Here is an 18975-nt window from a genome sequence, read left to right on the forward strand (position 1 = left end):
GAGTCACCCGCCAACAATCTCCACCTTGGCGAATATTCACCCCTTTGAAGAACACGAGTATCTAAATAAAGCTCCACCTGGATCTTTGGGTATGGACTTCCTTCCTCTAGTATTTAGAGATATGGATTAAGTTCAAGCAATGCTTAAACTTCTCTGTAGTCACTGGCTTTGTCAGCATGTCTGCAGCATTGTCTGCAGTGTGAACCTTATCAAGTTGAATTTCTCCGGAAGCAATCAACTCTCTGATCTTGTGAAACCTCACATCAATGTGCTTGGTTCTCGCATGATACACTTGATTCTTCGTCAAATAGATATCACTCTGACTATCGCATAACAACTTGACTCCACCTTGCTGAACATCCAGTTCTCTGACCAACCCAGTAAGCCATAAAGCTTCCTTTGCTGCTTTAGATGCTGCCATGTACTCAGACTCCGTAGTAGACAATGCAACAATAAATTGTATCATAGATTTCTAACAAATAGGTCCTCCTACTACAGTGAACACGTATCCTGTAGTAGACCTCTTGTTATCTAAATCTCCTGTATAATCTGCATCTACGTACCCAGCAACTGAAGGGTCTTCCGGTTGTCTATTGAACATGATGCCATAATTAGTTGTATTTCTCAAGTATCTAGAAAATCCATTTCACTACATCCCAATGTGGTCGACCAAAATTTGAGAGAAACTTGCTTACCATACTAACTACTTGCACCAAATCTGGTCTTGTGCAAACCATGACATACATCAAACAACCAACTGCAATGGCATAAGGAACCTTTAACATCTCTTGGATCTTGTCATCCGTCTTTGGGCACTGTGTACTGAATAACTTGAAGTGATGTGCCAGGGGTGTGCTCACCGACTTTGCATTCTTCATGTTGAACCTATCCAGCACCTTCTCCACATAACTACGTTGAGACAACCATAATCTCCCTGCAGCTCTATCCCTGTGAATCTCTATCCCAAGAATCTTCTTGGTCTCCCAAATCTTTCATGTTAAATTCCTTGCTCAGTAGCCTCTTTAATTTGTCAACCTCTTTCATCTTCTTCGCAACAATGAGCATGCCATCTACATATAGTAGTAAGAAAACCAGTGATTCATCTTCAAGGCTCTTCACATATATGCAACAATCATACTCACATCTCCTATATCCGTTTTGAATCATGTATGAATCAAAATATTTGTACCATTGCCTAAGAGATAGTTTCAATCCATAGAGTGATTTCTTCAATTTGCAAACCAACCACTCTTGTCCGGGCTGACTAAATCCCTTGGGTTGTGTCAGAAAAATCTGCTTCTCCAGATTTCCATGAAGAAATGCCGTCTTCATATTCATTTGCTCAAGATGCAAATTGTGATGTGCCACTAAAGCCAACACCGCTCTAATTGACGTATATCTTATCACCGGAAGAAAATTTTTTCATAGGTAATTCCCTTTCTCTGTAAATACCCCTTTGCTACCAACCGAGCCTTGAACTTCACTTCTTCTCCCTCTGACATTGCTTCTTTCTTCTTGAATATCCATTTGCACCCTATATCTTTCTCTCCTTCAGGAAGTTCCACTAGATCCCACGTTTGGTTCTTATGCAATGACTTCATCTCCTCTGCTATAGCACCCATCCACCTGTCCTTCTCAGAACTGTGTATGACCTCTTGAAAAGATGTAGGGTCTCCGCTACTAGTGATAAGCGCATAAGATACCAAGTTTTCAAATCCGTATATGGTGGGTGGTTTTACGACTCGTCTCGTTCTACCACTAGCTATAGTGCGATGCTCCGTGTGCTCTAAGCTAGAATCATCAGAGTTATGAATCTCTAGCTCCACTTGCACAATATCTTTCTCCATGTTACTCTGTGGTGTTTCCTTTTCTTCTTCCTGAGTACGTTGTAACATAGCTTTCTCGTCAAACACCACATCTCTGCTAATCACTACCTTGTTTTCCTTAGGATTCTAAAGCTTGAAGCCTTTAACTCCTTTCTGATACCCCAGAAAAATGCACTACTTTGACTTCGCATCCAGCTTTGATCTTTCCTCACTAGATATGTGCATATAGACTGGACATGCAAAAACTCGAAGATGAGAGTAATCTACTTGATTTCCTATCCATACTTCCTCTGATACTTTGCCTTCTAGTGTTGCCCTTAGTGATCTATTAATGAGATAACATGCCATGTTAACCGCTCCCGCCAAGAAATTCTTTGCAAGCCCTGCATTCAGCCTAAGACATCTTGCCTTCTCAATGATTGCCCTATTCAACCTTTCTGCTACCCCGTTCTGCTGAGGTGTCCTGCAAACCGAGAAATACCTCATTATCCCATGCTGCTCACAAAATTCCTGAAACTTTGAATCTATGTACTCAGTCCCATTGTCTGACCTAAGACATTTGATCTTCCTTTCGGTCTGGTTCTCCACTTCAGTTTTCCACAGTTTAAACTTTGCAAAAGTTTTTGACTTGTGACACATAAAGTATACCTAGACCTTTCAAGAGAAATCATCAGTAAAACTCACAAAATACAAGTGCCCTCCACGTGATGCTACACTGGCTGGTCCATAGAGATCCATATATATGTAGTCTAGAATCCCCTCCGTTTTGTTTGCTGCCATCTTGAATTGCACTTTGCTCTGTTTCCCAAGAACACAGAATTTGCAGAATTCAAGCTTACATGTCTTAACACTCTTCAATAAATCTCTCTTGTGAATTTCTAGCATCCCATGTTCACCCATATACCCTAGCCGCATATGCCACAAGACAGTACTATCTGATTCAGACTCCACCGAGGCGGCTCCACCTACAACTGTAGTCCCTATCAACTTATAGATGTTTCCTGCTACCTTTTGTCCTTTCATTACCGTTAGAGCTCCCTTGTTGACCTTCATTACCCCGCTCACTGATTTGTAATTACAACCAATACCATCCAGTATGCCTAGTGAGATCAAGTTCTTCCTTAGCTCTGGTATATATCTGACATCACATAATGTTCTGATCACACCATCAAACATCTTAGTTCTGATGTTTCCTATGCCGATAATTTTGAATGACGCATCGTTTCCCATCAACACTGAACCAGAATCCACTGCCCTATAGGTGTCAAAACACTCCTTGTTTGAAGTCATGTGATATGAACACACAGAGTCTAAGATCCATGCATCTGTCAGTTGCTCCGAACTCGACATAACTGATAGCATATCTCCATCATCGCTCTTTGAATTTTTTTCTTCAACTATATTTGCAGACTTTACCTAACTACCTTTGTTCTCTGCAACATTTTTCTTTATCTCTGGACAATCTCTCTTGATATGACCTTTGCCTCCACATTTATAGCATGTGATCACCTTCTTCCTTCTCGATTTAGAACGAGCATTGTTGTTGTTACTCGATTCATGTCGAGATTTACTCCTACCACGCTCTTGATTACTATTTACCACAAGTCCTTATCCTTGTTTTCTTCCTTTGGTGAAAACCTAGCAACACACTTGTGATCTCCTCCAATTTGAGAGTCTCCTTACCCCACATCAAAGTAGTAACCAAATTCTCGTACGTAGGAGATGAAGGTAGAGAATTCAACAACATCATCGCCTTGTCTTCGTCTTCGATCTTCACATCAACCCATTTCATATCACTTGTAATCTGGTTGAATACGTTGTTGTGCTGGCTCAGATCGGCTCCTTCTGTTATTTTCAGCCCGAATAATTTCTGCTTGAGATACAACTTGTTGTTAATGACTTTGACATGTACCGGCTTTCCAGCTTTTGACAAACTGCCACTGGTGACTCCTCGTCCATGACATGGTACATCACATCATCTATAAGACAAAGTCTGATTGTTGCTATTATCTTCGCCTGAAGTTCTTCCCAATCTGACCTCTCCATGCTTTCCAATTTTCTTTCTCCTAGTGCCTTCACCATGTCTTGTTGCACCAACAAGTCCTTGACCCTTATTTGCCATAATCCAAAGTTTTCGGTTTCGTCAAACTTCACCATATTAAACTTCGCAGAAGTCGTTCCCGATATGTTGAAGAAATCCGTCAAAAATTTGTAGCTCTGATACCAATTGTTGCGCAAAGAGAGGGCAACACTTTTCAACCTCTAAAACGCGGAAGAAGAGGAAGAGAGAAAAGAGATCGCACGGAGCAACAAGACAAAGACACACAAAAGGAGAGCAAATACGAGGAAGGAGAAGAAGAAGAGAAAGAAGAGGAGTTACCGTGGTTCGGCGACGTGCCTACTCCACAAAAACGGCCAAAACTTTATTAGAATTCTCTCTACACAAGAGAATCACATCTAATGATTCTTGTGTTTTTTTTATTGTTGTACAATAGGCTTATAATAATCCTTATAAATAATGCTAAACTCTAGACCAGGTAAAATCGTAACAGAATTTTATTATGAAAAATCACAACAAAATTCTATTATATAAAATCTTAATAGAATTTTATTACGAAAAATCTTAATAGATTTTTCTTCCATAACATCTCTCATATTAATCTTATCCAAATATGAGTCACCCGTCAATCTATTTTCTCTCATTCCCATGTACCTTCTTTCTACTATAGTCAAGAATCTGTATTTCACCCTATCCAAAACTAAAGTCTGAGTTGAGATCAAAATCCTAACAAACTTAACTAACCGTCATGGCGTAATTTTATTACCTCCATTATTTTTTGTTGTTGGGCATAAGCTGTGATTTTTCTTTTTTATTTTTGGTCTTGTGTGCACGATAAACAGATCCATCTAGTAGGATAAAATTTAATTATTGTCATTTCTTGTGTGTACTTTAAATTCTTCTCTTGATGATAAAATAATTGATACAACAACTAGAGCATTCTTTCAATAGTATCCTAAAAAAGGATGTCCTATATTTCAACAAAATATTTAAACAATGTTCTATCATATTATTCATCTCAAAACTAATTTTATTATAAAGAAAAATTAATCGAAATCACAGTTACTTCATTAAAATCGCTATTAACTTTGTCAAAATCATTCCAATAACTACAGTGTATATGATTAATGCATATTCGAAATGCCAATTTGTATTTGTTTAAAGGAAATTACCTGTAGAGTTTTTTTTGCTAATTAAAATATTGTATTTCGACATTACTAAGGCTAAATTTTATTTTTTGCAATTAAAAATAAAATGAGACCGGTAGGTTCCAAAACACTCAATACTAAACCATAAGCTCTAAATTATAATCCCACGGATTAATACAGATGGTTCATATAGTGATATTATTATAGATAAAGTATTATTATAGATAAATCTGGATTGATTCTTAGCGGGTGTGAAAGCTATGTGGGTTATCTCATCCCTGCATGTGCTACTATTGCTGGGCGAAGCCTCCTATGATTTACTTGCATGTATCTAATTAGGGGTTGAGGATGTTGAGCCGCTAGAAGTGAACGTTACAACCTTTTATCATAGATAAGCCCTAACCTTGAATAATAGGACATACTAGCCATATTATTGAATCCAAAATTGATAATAGGAAATACAGAGTATAAGGTCTTTATATAGTTTAGTTAAGAAACCCTAAACTCTAAATATTAAAGACGAAAAGACCAAATTACCCTGAAAGCTATAAACAAATAAACATATATAATCTAACATCTCTCTCAAACTCATGATGCTACAGTTAGAAGCATTGAGAGTTTGTCAGATAAGAAATGAAAACGTGAAGCAGAATGTGACTTGGTAAATATATCAACAATCTGTTGTTTTGAAGGAAAAAAGGCAATGTGATGATGCTAATCTAAAGATGGTGGCGAGTAATGTGACAATCAATTTCAATATGTTTCGTCCGCTCATGAAAAACTGAATTGCATGTAATTTGAATAGTACTCTGATTATGATAATATAACGGAGTAGGTTGATGAAGAGAGATACTCATATCTGCAAGCAACCAATGCAACCAAACTATCTCACAAGTAGTTGAGGCCATGACACGATACTCAGCTTTTGTGGAAGATCTAGAAATAACATCTTGCTTCTTACTCTTCCAAGAAATGAGAGAATCACCAAGAAAAACATAGAAGCCAGTGATAGATTTACGATCCATAGGATCACTAGCCCAATCCACATCAGAGTATGCATGTAGTTCAAGAGATGAAGTAGAAGAAAATAAAATGCTTTGAAATTGAGTGCCCTGAAGATACCTGAGAATATGAAGAACAGAAGTCCAATGAATTGTAGTTGGTGCAGTGACAAATTGACTAACCACATGAACAACATATGTAATATTTGGACGAGTCATAGTGAGATAAACCAAGCTTCCAACAATAATTCTATACAAACTAGGATCCAACAAAGTTGAGCCATCAGATGGAGAATATCGAGCATTAGTCTCAATAGGAGTATTAATGACTCTATTATTAGTAAGACGAGTACTCTCAAATAGATCAGATATATACTTTGACTGGGATAAAAGATAACCTTTTGAGGAATAAGCAACTTCAATGCTCACAACCCTAAACCCTAAATTCCTGATAATTATGACCGAGCACATGACCATACCTTTTAATTAAGTGCCTTAAATGCTGCCCGATGACTGAAGGACACGTGTCCCATACTATCGTCACACGCTCCATGTGACAGACGGATATCCACTTGTGACGTGATGTGCGCTTTTTCAAATTCAACGGTTGGATCTGCTTCTAGGTTTTCATAATTCTAGATCGGATGGCTGAGGTCAATTGACTGCGAGGTTTATAAGCCTCGCGTGTGTCATCGTCGTGTTCATTTCGTGTGTCTTCGTCTTCGAGCTTCCAATCGACGCCTTGCTTCCTCTTCCTCTCCGATGACCTTTTCTGTGAGCTTTTGTTTCCTCACTCGAATTTTTTCATTGTTCTTAGCGTCCTCTCTTTCAATCAAACTTTCTCGTTGTTTCCCGTCGACCTTTGTTTCCTATGGCAAGCTCCTCGCAACCTCCCGTCTTCGTCCTTGGGCTCTGGTACATGTCCATCGAGTCTAGGTTTGATGGAGGCGACACCAAGAGTTTGAGAGCTGCTTTTGAAATTCCACCTGATTATCAAATCGGCCTTCCTTCTATTTTCAACCGCCCGAACGAGCCACTTGCGGATTTTGTATGTTTCTTTAGGAACCAATTTACCGCTAGTCTGCGGTTCCCTGTCCACACCTTCTTCTCCGCAGTCTGTTAATATTTTCATATTTCTCTCCACAAATTAGTCCCGAACTCCTTTCAGCTGTTGTGCGGGGTCGTTGTCCTTTTCCGCTTGCACGACATTCCTTTGACCCCTCAACTCTTCCACTACTTTTACTATCCTAAATTGTCTGAGCCGGAGACCTTCTTATTCCAAGCCCGAGTGGGCTTCGACTTCTTCGATAAGATGACGTCCTCCAATAAGCATTGGAAGGACTACTATTTTTTTTGTTAAATTCCCCAAGCGGCCCAATTTTCCAACTGGCTGGTAGCCTGAAGTGGCAAACTCGTCGGAACTCAAGAAGTATAAGAGTCGATCAGACTACCTCCATGTGGCTTCACACTTGGCTAGTCAGAAGTACCATATGTTAGAACCTTTGTGCCCGCTAGAGGGGGGGTGAATAGCGTTTCGTCGCGCTCCTTGTGTCATTGCTTGCTTCTTGTGATGATGTGCAACGGAAAATAAAAGAAACAACACATTACAACGCTAACACGTAGATTTACTTGGTATCCACCTCAAGAAGAGGAGACTAGTCCATGGATCCACACACTCACACACCCTCCACTATGAAAATCACTCCTTTACGGTAACTACCGAAGGCAGAGAAGCCTTACAAGCTCACAATACAACAAGAATATAAAGAGAGGTAAATACAAGGGAAATCTTACAAGATTTGTACAATAAACCCTAACCCTAACTTCTTCTTCTTGTTGTAACTCGCCTCTTGACTTGGACGTGCCTCTAAGAACCTTCAAGAACTGGTAGGGAGAGCTGTAGAGAAGCTATGAAAATCACCCTTGCAAGCTCGTGTGGAAAAGAATCAAGTTCTACCGAAGAAATCGCACGCCAATGCCTTTATCTACGCCAACGGTTGAATCCCAATCGATTGGATTGCTCCCAATCGATTGGGGAGGCTTTGGATCGATCGATCAATCGATCCAGAGTGCCTCTAAGCTTTCTGGAAATCCCCTGGATCGATTGCCCAATTGATTCACTGCGTTTCGTGCGATTTCCAGAGATCGTACGAAAATCCAGCCTCCCAATCGATCAGCCGATCGATTGGAGGCTCCCAATCGATCAACCGATCGATTGGGAGGCTTTCTGTGCGATCGGTGTTTGCCTCCCAATCAATCTATGGATCGATTGGGAGAAGCCTTTGCAGGTGCGATTGGGCATGAGCCAATCGATCGGTTGATCGATCTAGCTCTTGTGAACTTGCCCAATCAAGTCCAAAGCCCCCTAAAACCAACATCCGGTCAATCCATGATCTGTTGGTACATCATGCCTAGTATCCGGCCACACCCGACCAACCTCGAACTAGCCTTCTAGCCTCCTCCATCAGCCTTCCGCCCCTCGGATATCTCCCATCCTTCACGCCTTGCCTTCAAGAGCTTCCTTCGACCTCATCATAGTTATCGAGTTTTGCCAAGTCACACTAGGACTTACTTTGCCAAGACCACATACTTGGACTTACAACCCTTGCCAAAATCACACTTGGATTTATAGTTGCCTGGCTCCTCACCAGGACTTTTTGAAATGCCTGGATCCTCACCAGGACTTTCTCCTTTGCCAAGATCACACTTGGACTTTCCAATTTTGCTAACCTCCAGTTAGGACTTCCACCACTGCCTAAACTCCAATTAGTACTTTCATATACCTAACCTCCAGTTAGGACTTTCACCATTGCCTAAACTCCAGTTAGGACTTCCATACGCCTAACCGCCAGTTAGGACTTTCCCAGTCAAGTCTTCTGTCACCCTTGACCTACTTGACTTGTATTCTCATTATCCTGGTCAATCCTTTGACCATCTCCATAATTGAACGATTGCTTTAGCAATCTCCTTATATTGTCAAACATTAAAAGTCAAACCCCGACTCAAGCTTAGTCAAACTTGTCAAACTTGAACTAGGGAAATTACCCCATCAATCTCCTCCTTTTTGATGTTTGACAATACCTCTAAGTTAGGCTAAATCTCATAACCATAACCTCTTCTTTATACTAAGGCTAAATCCCATAGCCTTAACATCTTCATTATCACAAGGCTAAATCCCATAGCCTTAACACCATTCTTCATAACAGGGCTAAGTCTCCATAGCCTTAACACCATTCTTCATAACAAGGCTAAATCTCATAGCCTTAACATACACCATTCTTCATAACAAGGCTAAATCCCATAGCCTTAACTCCTTCATTACCACATGGCTAAATCTCATAGCCTTAATCCTTTCATGACAAGGCATGAATGAAGGTTTCCTTCATTCTCTCACTTTCTTAGAGGGCAAACTCCCCCTTCTCGGGATGAAGGCCTAACTTAACCTTCCATTCTCCCCCTTTGTCACATATCAAAAAACTGAAAGCAAACTCTGTTTTATAAGAGTTAACCCCACAATGAAGATCACATACCCTTCATTGTCTCCAAGGCCACCCTTGGGCTCCATTTCACTTTACAATGCTCATCCTAGAGCATTCCTTCATTTCGTCAATGAAAATCCCATTCATTGTATTCACTGCTCCCCCTTGAGCAGTAATCTTCTTCTCAATGCTCATCCAAGAGCATTTTACACTCTACCAATAAAGGTCTGACTCCCTTCATTAACCCAATGCTCCCCCTTGAGCAGTAATCTACTTTATAATGCTCTTCCAAGAGCATTTATCATCCTAGAAATGGAGATAACCAATCTTCCATTGCTCCCCAATACTCGACCCTGAGTATTAATTCATCACGAAGGTTTAACCTCCTTTTAAGGTCTTTGAAATATTTTTATGTTTTCAAAGAGTAACTCCCTCTAAAAACATGGTCAAACTTCTATCATTGCACCAACAATGACTTAGGGTTCCTAAATAGTTAGGAAAATCAAAACTTGAAGTTTTGAGGTTCAAAATTCAATAATGAAACTAAACTTCAACCTAAACTTCACCTAAGTCTACATTAACCAAACCATGCTTGTTTTCATCATCAAAACTCCCCTTAAGTGTATACAAATATACTCCAAAGGGTTGGAAATGGTTAATGACCCTTGAAAACCAAAACTTAAAGTTCAAGGTTCCAAAATTCAAAATTGAAACTAAACCTTATTCTAAACTTCACTTTGATTTCTCTTAACCAATCCATACTTGTTTTCATCAAAAAAACTTCCCCTAGATGTATACAAATGTATTCCAAGGGGTTTGGAGTGGTTATCTAGATGAAGATTGGCTTAAATCACTGAAAATAGATTTTTTTCAGCCATATTCAGCGTGTCAATCGATCAATGGATCGATTCACGCTGCTTGGATTGATTGGTGGATCAATCCAGCAAGCTTCTTCTTACGAGAAAATCGCTTTCAAACGATCACCCGATCGATCGGGTGATCGATTGGAATGCTGAAATTCTGAAATTTACTTTATGTGAATTTCAGAAACTCCCCAAAAATTCTACAAGATTCCAAAAATCATGAAATTTCATGTAGATATTACTTAGGGTATATATTGTCAAGGAAAAATAGTTTTCTATGAAAATACTTCTTATTTTCAAAGATTGACACAAACTTGAAAACTTATAAAAACTTTAGTATTTTCTTCAAGTTTGTGTCTAACTATTCAATGATGATCACTATCAAAAGATAGTCTTCACCAAGGTTTTCTAAAAGTATTTTAAAATAATTTTCAAAACTATTATCCAACCATGTTCTTTGGGCTCAATGCACATGACTTGTACATTAGCTTTCCCAATGATTGGAAGTCACATGACTATGTGTTTTGATAAACCTAAAACTCAACAAGATGCACTAAATCAACATCTTGAGTTTTGTTCACCATCCTAACATCTCACTTGTATCTAATGTGTACTAAAACATATACAAGTCACCTTATGGTTATTTGTGAGATGTATATTTGATTTTTCCCTAAACTAAGGGATCATGCATAACTATCTAGGCATTAGAAAACTTGTGATCATCCACCTAGGATGTCACTGGGTGTCATCCCACTTGTTGGGATATTTAACATTTAAAATATATGCCATTTGTCCTTAATAGCAAGGAAATTAAAATAATGCATGATGCTATATGACATACAACAACATAAGCAATTTTCCGAACAAAAAGCAAGCTATAGCTACATGATGTATGTATGGCATGACATGATATTTTTATGTTTTTCATAATAGAAATGAATGCAAAAATAAATATGATGTCATGACATATGATGGACAAACAAAGCATGGCAAATGAGCATAAATAAAATATCTAGATTACCTATCTAAGTGTTCTTAACCCTTAGCTAATCTTAAAATTAAATCCTAGATTGCCCATTTCTTGAAGAAATGTCAAAACCCAACTTGACATGTCTTTCATCCTTTCATATTTGTGCCAATTGAGATTAAGAATTGAATCCTCAAAAATTTTGTTTGGCACACATTACTCCTTTTAAGGATTAAATATTTAGATTGAGACTTAATTTTGCTCTTAATCCCTTAAGAACATACAAATATCTCAACTAGACAAGTCTTATCCTTTTTCAAGTGTACCAACTTACATTAGATGTGATTCCTCAAGGTTTGACACAACTTACTCTTCCAAAGAGTAATTGATTTGATTAAGGTTTAAAATTTTCCTTAACCCCTTAACAGAATACCAAATTTCTAACTTGGTATTTCTTTTTGTGTTTGTGCCAATTTAAATTAAGTCCAATTCCTCAAGACTTGACACATTTTTCTCTTTCAAAGAGTAAATGAAATCAAATTAAGGCTTAGATTCGCCTTTAACCTTCTAATAAAAATACCAAAACCCCAACTTGACATTTCTTATCCTTTTCTAAATGTGTCCATTTAACTTAAGTTCAAGTCCTCAAAGTTTGACACATGTTACTCTTCCAAAGAGTAAACATCTTACATTAGGGTTTAAAATTGCCCCTTAGCCCATTAAGAGAACACTAAAATCTCAACTTAGTATCTCTAATGATTTTCCTTTAAGTGTGCCAATGTTAACCTAATTTCAAATACTCAAAACTTGGCACCTTTTTGCTCTTCAAGGCTTAATCACATTTGATTAAAGCATGGGTTTTCTCTTAATTCCTTAAGAAAGTATCAAAATTCTAACTTGATTTTTCTTATACTTTTCTTAAGTGTGTCTATTTAAATTAGATTCAATTCCTCAAGCTTTGACACATTTTACTCTTTCGAAGAGTAACACTTATAATCCTTTTCATTTTCAAAAGTTAACAATAACCTTGAAAATGCTCTCAAGTGTCAACTTTCCCAAGGTTGGGTTAACTACCTTTCCAATTGGAGTTGACACTCTCTAGACCCATCTAGGGTGTAGAGAATATGTTCCTAGGAACCCAATGCCTATTAGTGCTCCTTGGATGCTCTAGGTACTCATTAGGGATAACTTCCCTAGATACCTTCCTAAGGACCTTCCTAGGCTTCTTAGAAGCCTTGGTCACTTCTACTAGGTCACTTCTAGGGATAATTTCCCTTGTAACCTTCTTTGTAATTTTATTTGCCCTTTTTGGGGCCTTAGTCACCTTTACTAAGTCAACTCTAGGGATGACCTCCCTTGTGACCTTCTTCGTGACATTATTAGACTTCTTAGAAGTCTTACTCACATTGGTCTTTGCAAAAGTACTCTTAGGGACAACTTCCCTTGTACTTTTAGCTTGACCACTAGTCCTAGGTTTGGTTCCATAGCTATATGGAACCCTATGAAAGGAAGTCACATCCTTCTTAGCTTTGGGTTTGTATCCCAAACCTCTATAGTCATTTGATGACTCTTGTCTAGCTTTTCCAAGGTTGTGCTCACTTTGCCCCTTAAGCAAGTTTTCCATTCTTGCTAAGGTTCTCTCTAAGTTATCAAGTCTTGACCTTAAGACTTGGTTTTCCCTTACTAAATCCATAGATTTGGATTTTTGTTGATCCCTATGAGCATTGTTAGACTTAGGCTTATATCTAAGTCCTTAGAATTGTTGCCTAAGTAGTTATCTACCTTCCTAACCTTAGGTATGGTAGATCTAGCATGAGGAGGTATATATTTGTCCTTAGGTTTATCATGCATTCTATTTTCATAATAAATAGCATTATAACGATTTAAATTTGAACTAGCATGCTTTTTATCATTTCTAAGAGCATTTGCATTAATAAAATTTACCTTGGGTTTGCTCTTACAAGCTCCCCCTAGATTTGTGCTTCCTCTAAACACCTTGGTTGGCTTCTTCACTTTAGGACATTGACTTCGGTAATGTCCTCTCTGATTGCAAGAAAAGCACACAATGTACTCCTTGCTTCTCTTTATTGTGGGGTTGGTCTCCTTGAGCTTTTCTTTACCCTTTGTTGCTACTTGGCCCTTCTTCTTGGCCAATTTGAGGCATTTGCTCTTGTAGTGCCCATGCTCCCTACACTCAAAGCAAATGATATGATTTTTATCTTTAATAATTGAAATCTTTATACCTTTGCTTGTAGGGTTGATGCTTGATCCTCTATTTGATTTTTCTTATAATGTAGAGATGACATCATCTTCTAGTTCTTCCTCTTCACTTGAGGATGTGGACTATTCCACTTCTTCATCTCTTGAGGATGTGGATGATCTCTCCTCTTCCACCTCTTCCTTCTCTTTCTCTTTCTCCTCTTCCTTTTCCTCCTCGAATGTTGACATCTCCTCAACATCGGATTGCATCTTTTCTTCCTCCTCTTCTTCGGATGTTGACCTCGTGTCAACATCTGATTGGTCATTCTCTTCTTGGACCAATGAACCCTTTTCCTTGGGCTCTTCCACTCCTTGGACTTGTGTAGGGTCTTCATGATAGGCAATGATCTTTTTTTTCCAAAGATCACTTTCATTTGTGGTTTCACCTACATTCAACAAAATATTAGAAGGTAGTAAATTATGCAAAATTCTCGTTGTAACGACCACCCTTCTTACTACTACTACTACTCTCTAAGAGTGACCGTTACTTAACTACTAACTCTACTTAACCGGTATAATTAAAAACCACGAGGAATCTCTACCGAAAAATTTCGGCAAAGTCTCCCCTGTACCGATGACTAAATCATCAATACAAACAAACTATACTCAGCCACAGGCGGCTGGAACATATATTTTCACAACCACGCAGTATAATATCACAAATAAAAGAAGGAAACTACCCTAATAATAGCAAACAACAATATCACTCCATCAATAGAACCCAACTACAAATGTGGAATAAACTTAATTACAATCTTGACTCATAATAGCATTTAAAGAAAACTAAAGAACTCTAAACAGAAAAGTCTTAACAATTCCTTAGCAAACTCTTGATCTCCCCATAGTCTAGCCATCACACACCTTCATCACCACCACCTTGTCGCCTTCCTTGCTAAATCTTTTCCTTTCCTTTATCTGTAATAGGAGGAAGTGCAGTCTATAAGCATAAAGCTTAGTGAGCGCTATCTACTCACAAAAACTCGATATGCATGTATATAAATAAAAACATGCTAAAACTGAATGCTAACATATAAAATTACTCTTGCTCATAAATAGCAAAGGAAATCATGCTAACTGAAATGCTAATCATTGTATAGCTAATTATGCTCATAAACCAATAAAAGAAGCATACTAAACATGTAAAGCTACTAAACATATAAAGCTAATCATGCTGAATAATCTAGTAGCAAGGAAACAATTGAAACTACTACTGCATGCTTCAAATAACAAGAAACTAACTTTCTAATTCTAGACAGATTTGAAGCTCGTTTCATTTGTTTCAAAAACTTATACTTTAATACTTCAAAATAATAATAAACTTCTTTTGGGCCCGGCATTGTACCAATTTGCGCGCATCCTTAATAAGAGTCGAGGTAGCTAATCCCGAAACTACTAAGGTACTTCTAGGCGATATTGTGCCTAGGGGTGATCTAGGAGCCCACCCAATGGACCTTGTGTCCTGGACCTTGTGTCCGGTACATGCCATTAAAAGTAAAATACTTTCTTTTTAACTATAACTTCCTTATACTTGCCCTTACTTGGCATTTACGCAAACACTTTGTGTGCGCTTTTGATATTCAACTTCTGGAATTGAGATTAAGCCTAGACATTGGTCTTTCTTGCTTATAGTTTCTCAAAGATAGAAACTCATGCTTATGAAATAGCAAAGAACTAATAATTGCATGAATAAAGTCTAATAGCAAAACAAGGAAGACTGCTTATATTCGTAAACAGCAAAGCAAAGAACTAATCATGCTCGCATATAGCAAAAATAAAGAGAACTGCTCATGCTCAAATCCATAAGAAAGGCATAAAAATGGGATCTAACACTGCTCATGTTAAACTGATCATGCTTATTTATTAGCAAATGGAAAAATTCCTCATGCTTTACTAACTGCAAGGAACAATAACTTCATAAATGGCACGAAAGATACAATTAACAAGCTTGAGGTAAAATCATCAAGGAAATCTAAACCTAAGCTTAAGGTCTATTCATGTTCATCTAATGGCAAGGAAAATCTACTCGTATACTAAACTGATTGGTTATTATTGTTTAAGAAACCAAAGATATGTGCTTGGAATAAGAGAGTTGTTCTTGCTCCTTGCTGTGGCATCAAGAAATTCAAGCACCAATTCTAATGAGAAACCAATCGGTCTAGTTAAAAACATAGTAAGGAAATCTACTACATGTCTAAGCAGTAGTCCTTAATGAGAAACTGATCAGCCCTGTCAAAACATAGTAAGGTAAAACCTAACTACATATTTAAAACAACTATCCCTTCATGTTATTTGCATAATAACCATACTATACTACATATTCATATCATCTATTTGGATTCTAGAGATTGTATTCTTCACAGATGTGTGCAGATATTGAATCCTTCACAGATTAAGCTTCACAGAAGGATCTTGTTAAGTTTTTTATTTTTAAGTACACGGCAGAAAAAAAAACTTAACCATCAATCTATTTGTAACACCTTCACAGCTTAACCCTAATTGAAAATCATGACAGCAAGCTCCACAGAAGATTTGAAACAAAGGGCATGCTGTGGATGATAAGGAGTGAAATCAAATTCTGAAATCAAAGGAAAAGAAGATCAATGTCGCGGAACCACTCCTACTGCAGGTGAGAAGTAACTCACCGAGCGTTCTTGGACTTACAACCGACAGAGACGACCGCTAGGGCTTCGGAGGTGTGGCTGTTTCAGCGAGCCCTTGACACCCGTGTGCTCTCCTCGACGAGGTGACCACCACCGTGTGAAGATCTCACGAAGAAGGTGCTCGGCGTTATTTCCGCCCGAGCACAGGAACGCCGTCGCGGGTGAAGAGAAAGAAAAGAAGAAAAATTGAGTTCTCGGCAAGAAAGAAAACCTAATCCCTTTATAACTAGGTTTTTCTATTACTAACTATACTTTAAATATAACCCGTTCTTTCCTTAATTAACAAAAACTCGCCGGCACAGCTGGTTAACCGGCTTTTAACCGAAGCAAGGGGTCTCGGCTTCAATCCCTCAGCCATGCATTTTTTCCCAATTTATTCCCTAATCATTAGCTATGCTATAAACCTAATTCTCACCATATAAGGTTAACAACACCGTGTAGCTCAGCTGGTTGGGCCGGTTTTGCTTGGGTCAGTGCGACTCGAGGTCGTGGGTTCGAATCTCACCTTCAACGTTTTTTTAAAACTTCTTTCTTTTTGTAACCCTACTAAACGACCTCCAAAAATTACGTAAAAATACTCTAAAAATTCCTAAAAATCTCTAGAATATTTTAAAAGTATTTCCAAATATTTTTATGGACTTTTAGAACTTGAAATAGGAAAAATTGGGTCGTTACACTCGTTACCTCCTTGTCCGCCTCCGATTGCTCTTGTTGCTCTTCGGTCCAATGCCGAGGTTGGAGGCGTTTACCCTTCTTGTCCGTAGGAGCTTCAAATGGGTCACTGATAACTAGCATTTTTAGATGTTATTTTTTCTCTTGGACTTGATATTTTTACCTTTTCATATGCTTAATTACATATTTATATCATGTTTTACGAGTTGAGATTTATTTGGAGTATTGATCTAATTTTTCTTATATTTTCTGGTATTTCATCTAAAAGGTGCATCATGTTTTGTAGGGAGGTAATCTGGACCGTTGATCAAGATCAAATAATCAAGGGTTCATCCAAGAAGTAGAGCTCCAATTCAAACCAAATCCAAAAGCCCACTCTTAAAGCCCAATTCCAAAAAAACCCAATTTCAATTTCTCTTATTGGATTCGGATCTTTTCTCTTAACCCAAAACCTAACTCCACAACCTGATCCATTAAGAAACCAAAACCTCTTCTCAAGCGGATGAACAGGGACACGACATCTCTCGGCTGACGTTTTCTTCTTGCACGGCTAGGGCACAGCGCACCTCCTTCTTCCCTCTTCTTCCTCACCACCGGCCGGCGACACTCTTCTCGTCACTGCCGCTGGCCGGCCATCTATCCTCAGCCCACCACTTCCTCTTCTCCTTGATTCTAGCGGCGTGCGACAGCAGCAATTGGGCAGGGAGCGGCAAGCGACGACAACGATCTTCACCTCTCCGGAGAGGGTTTCTCCGGCAAGACATCCACCTTCCGATAGTGTCTTCTGACTGGGGTTCAGGCGGTAGATTTCAGAGGAGCGGCGGTTCTTCCATTTCATAACAGTTCATTTTCATCTCAGGCAAACGTCCAGCGAAGGGGTTCTTCGTTGGAAGTTTGCGTTAATCCCATCATTGTTAAAGCAAGCTGCACTAGCAGAGTTAGTTGTTGTTCATCAGTTCCGGGGGTTTTGGAGCTGGCGTCTCGTGTGACACAGGGAGAGTTAGAGGAGGAAGCTAGGGCACGCGACTTCAATTCCAGCTCTACTTCCTTCATCCGGACTAGATTTGGGAAGACTCAGATCCATCTTCTATAGATATGATCTTCTTCAAGCTCCAGTGGCCATTCTCTTCGTTCTGACGAGTCCAAGCAACAGATCTTCACTAGATTTGGCCAGTCACAGCTCCACCTTTTCTTACAGCAACAGATCTTCTTCTGGACAGATTCCACCAGCTTTTGATCTTTGCATTTCTTCACTTGATTCGTATTGATATGTTGATTTGTATGGTTGATTGTTTGATGCTTGTACTAAATTGTTCTCCCATGTTTTAGTGCACGTACTCATGTCATTTTGATTTATGCTCGTAAGGTGTTCGACAAAATGTTTCTTACAATAGTAGGGTTAAATTTGTGCATTTTATTTCACTTAATGTTTGCTTATCTTGTCTTTTGCAATTGCTATAAGTTTTTTTCTTCATTTGAATGCAATTAGGCTAGGGTAGATTAGCTTTCTTTAATGCTCTAAGTTACATTCCATGCTTAGTTTCATTATTTGTTTACTTTATGTTGTCTTTAATGTCCTTGCAATCATAGTTTAAGTTAGACTAGGTTTTCTTATTTGCATCATCTTTCATTTACTAGGTTGGGTTCATTTAATACTTTACTATTTCATTCCTTAGATTAATTCTATTATTGGTGAAATCGTAGCGTAGAGTGACAATGCATTATGATATCACTATTAATGGATAGATAGGATGTCTTTCATTAATTAGGATTAAATTTCATACTTGCTTTGCTCTTTTGTTCTTTAGGTTTAATTTCATACTTGTTTTGTTATTTCATATCGTAGTTCAAAATTCAAAACTCAAACCCCTAGTTTCATATCAAAAATCCAAAAGCCATAACCAATCCTGAAGTTATCATCCTATCGTTACATTCTTTGGGAGACGACCCGAGTCATCTCTATACTACTTTAGTATAGAGGGGTTCGGTAACTTTAATTATAATTTGATAAGCTTCCGTAGCACGACACTCGAGCTCACAT

This window comes from Zingiber officinale, chromosome 8A (genome assembly GCF_018446385.1).
Source record: "Zingiber officinale cultivar Zhangliang chromosome 8A, Zo_v1.1, whole genome shotgun sequence".
NCBI lineage: Eukaryota > Viridiplantae > Streptophyta > Magnoliopsida > Zingiberales > Zingiberaceae > Zingiber > Zingiber officinale.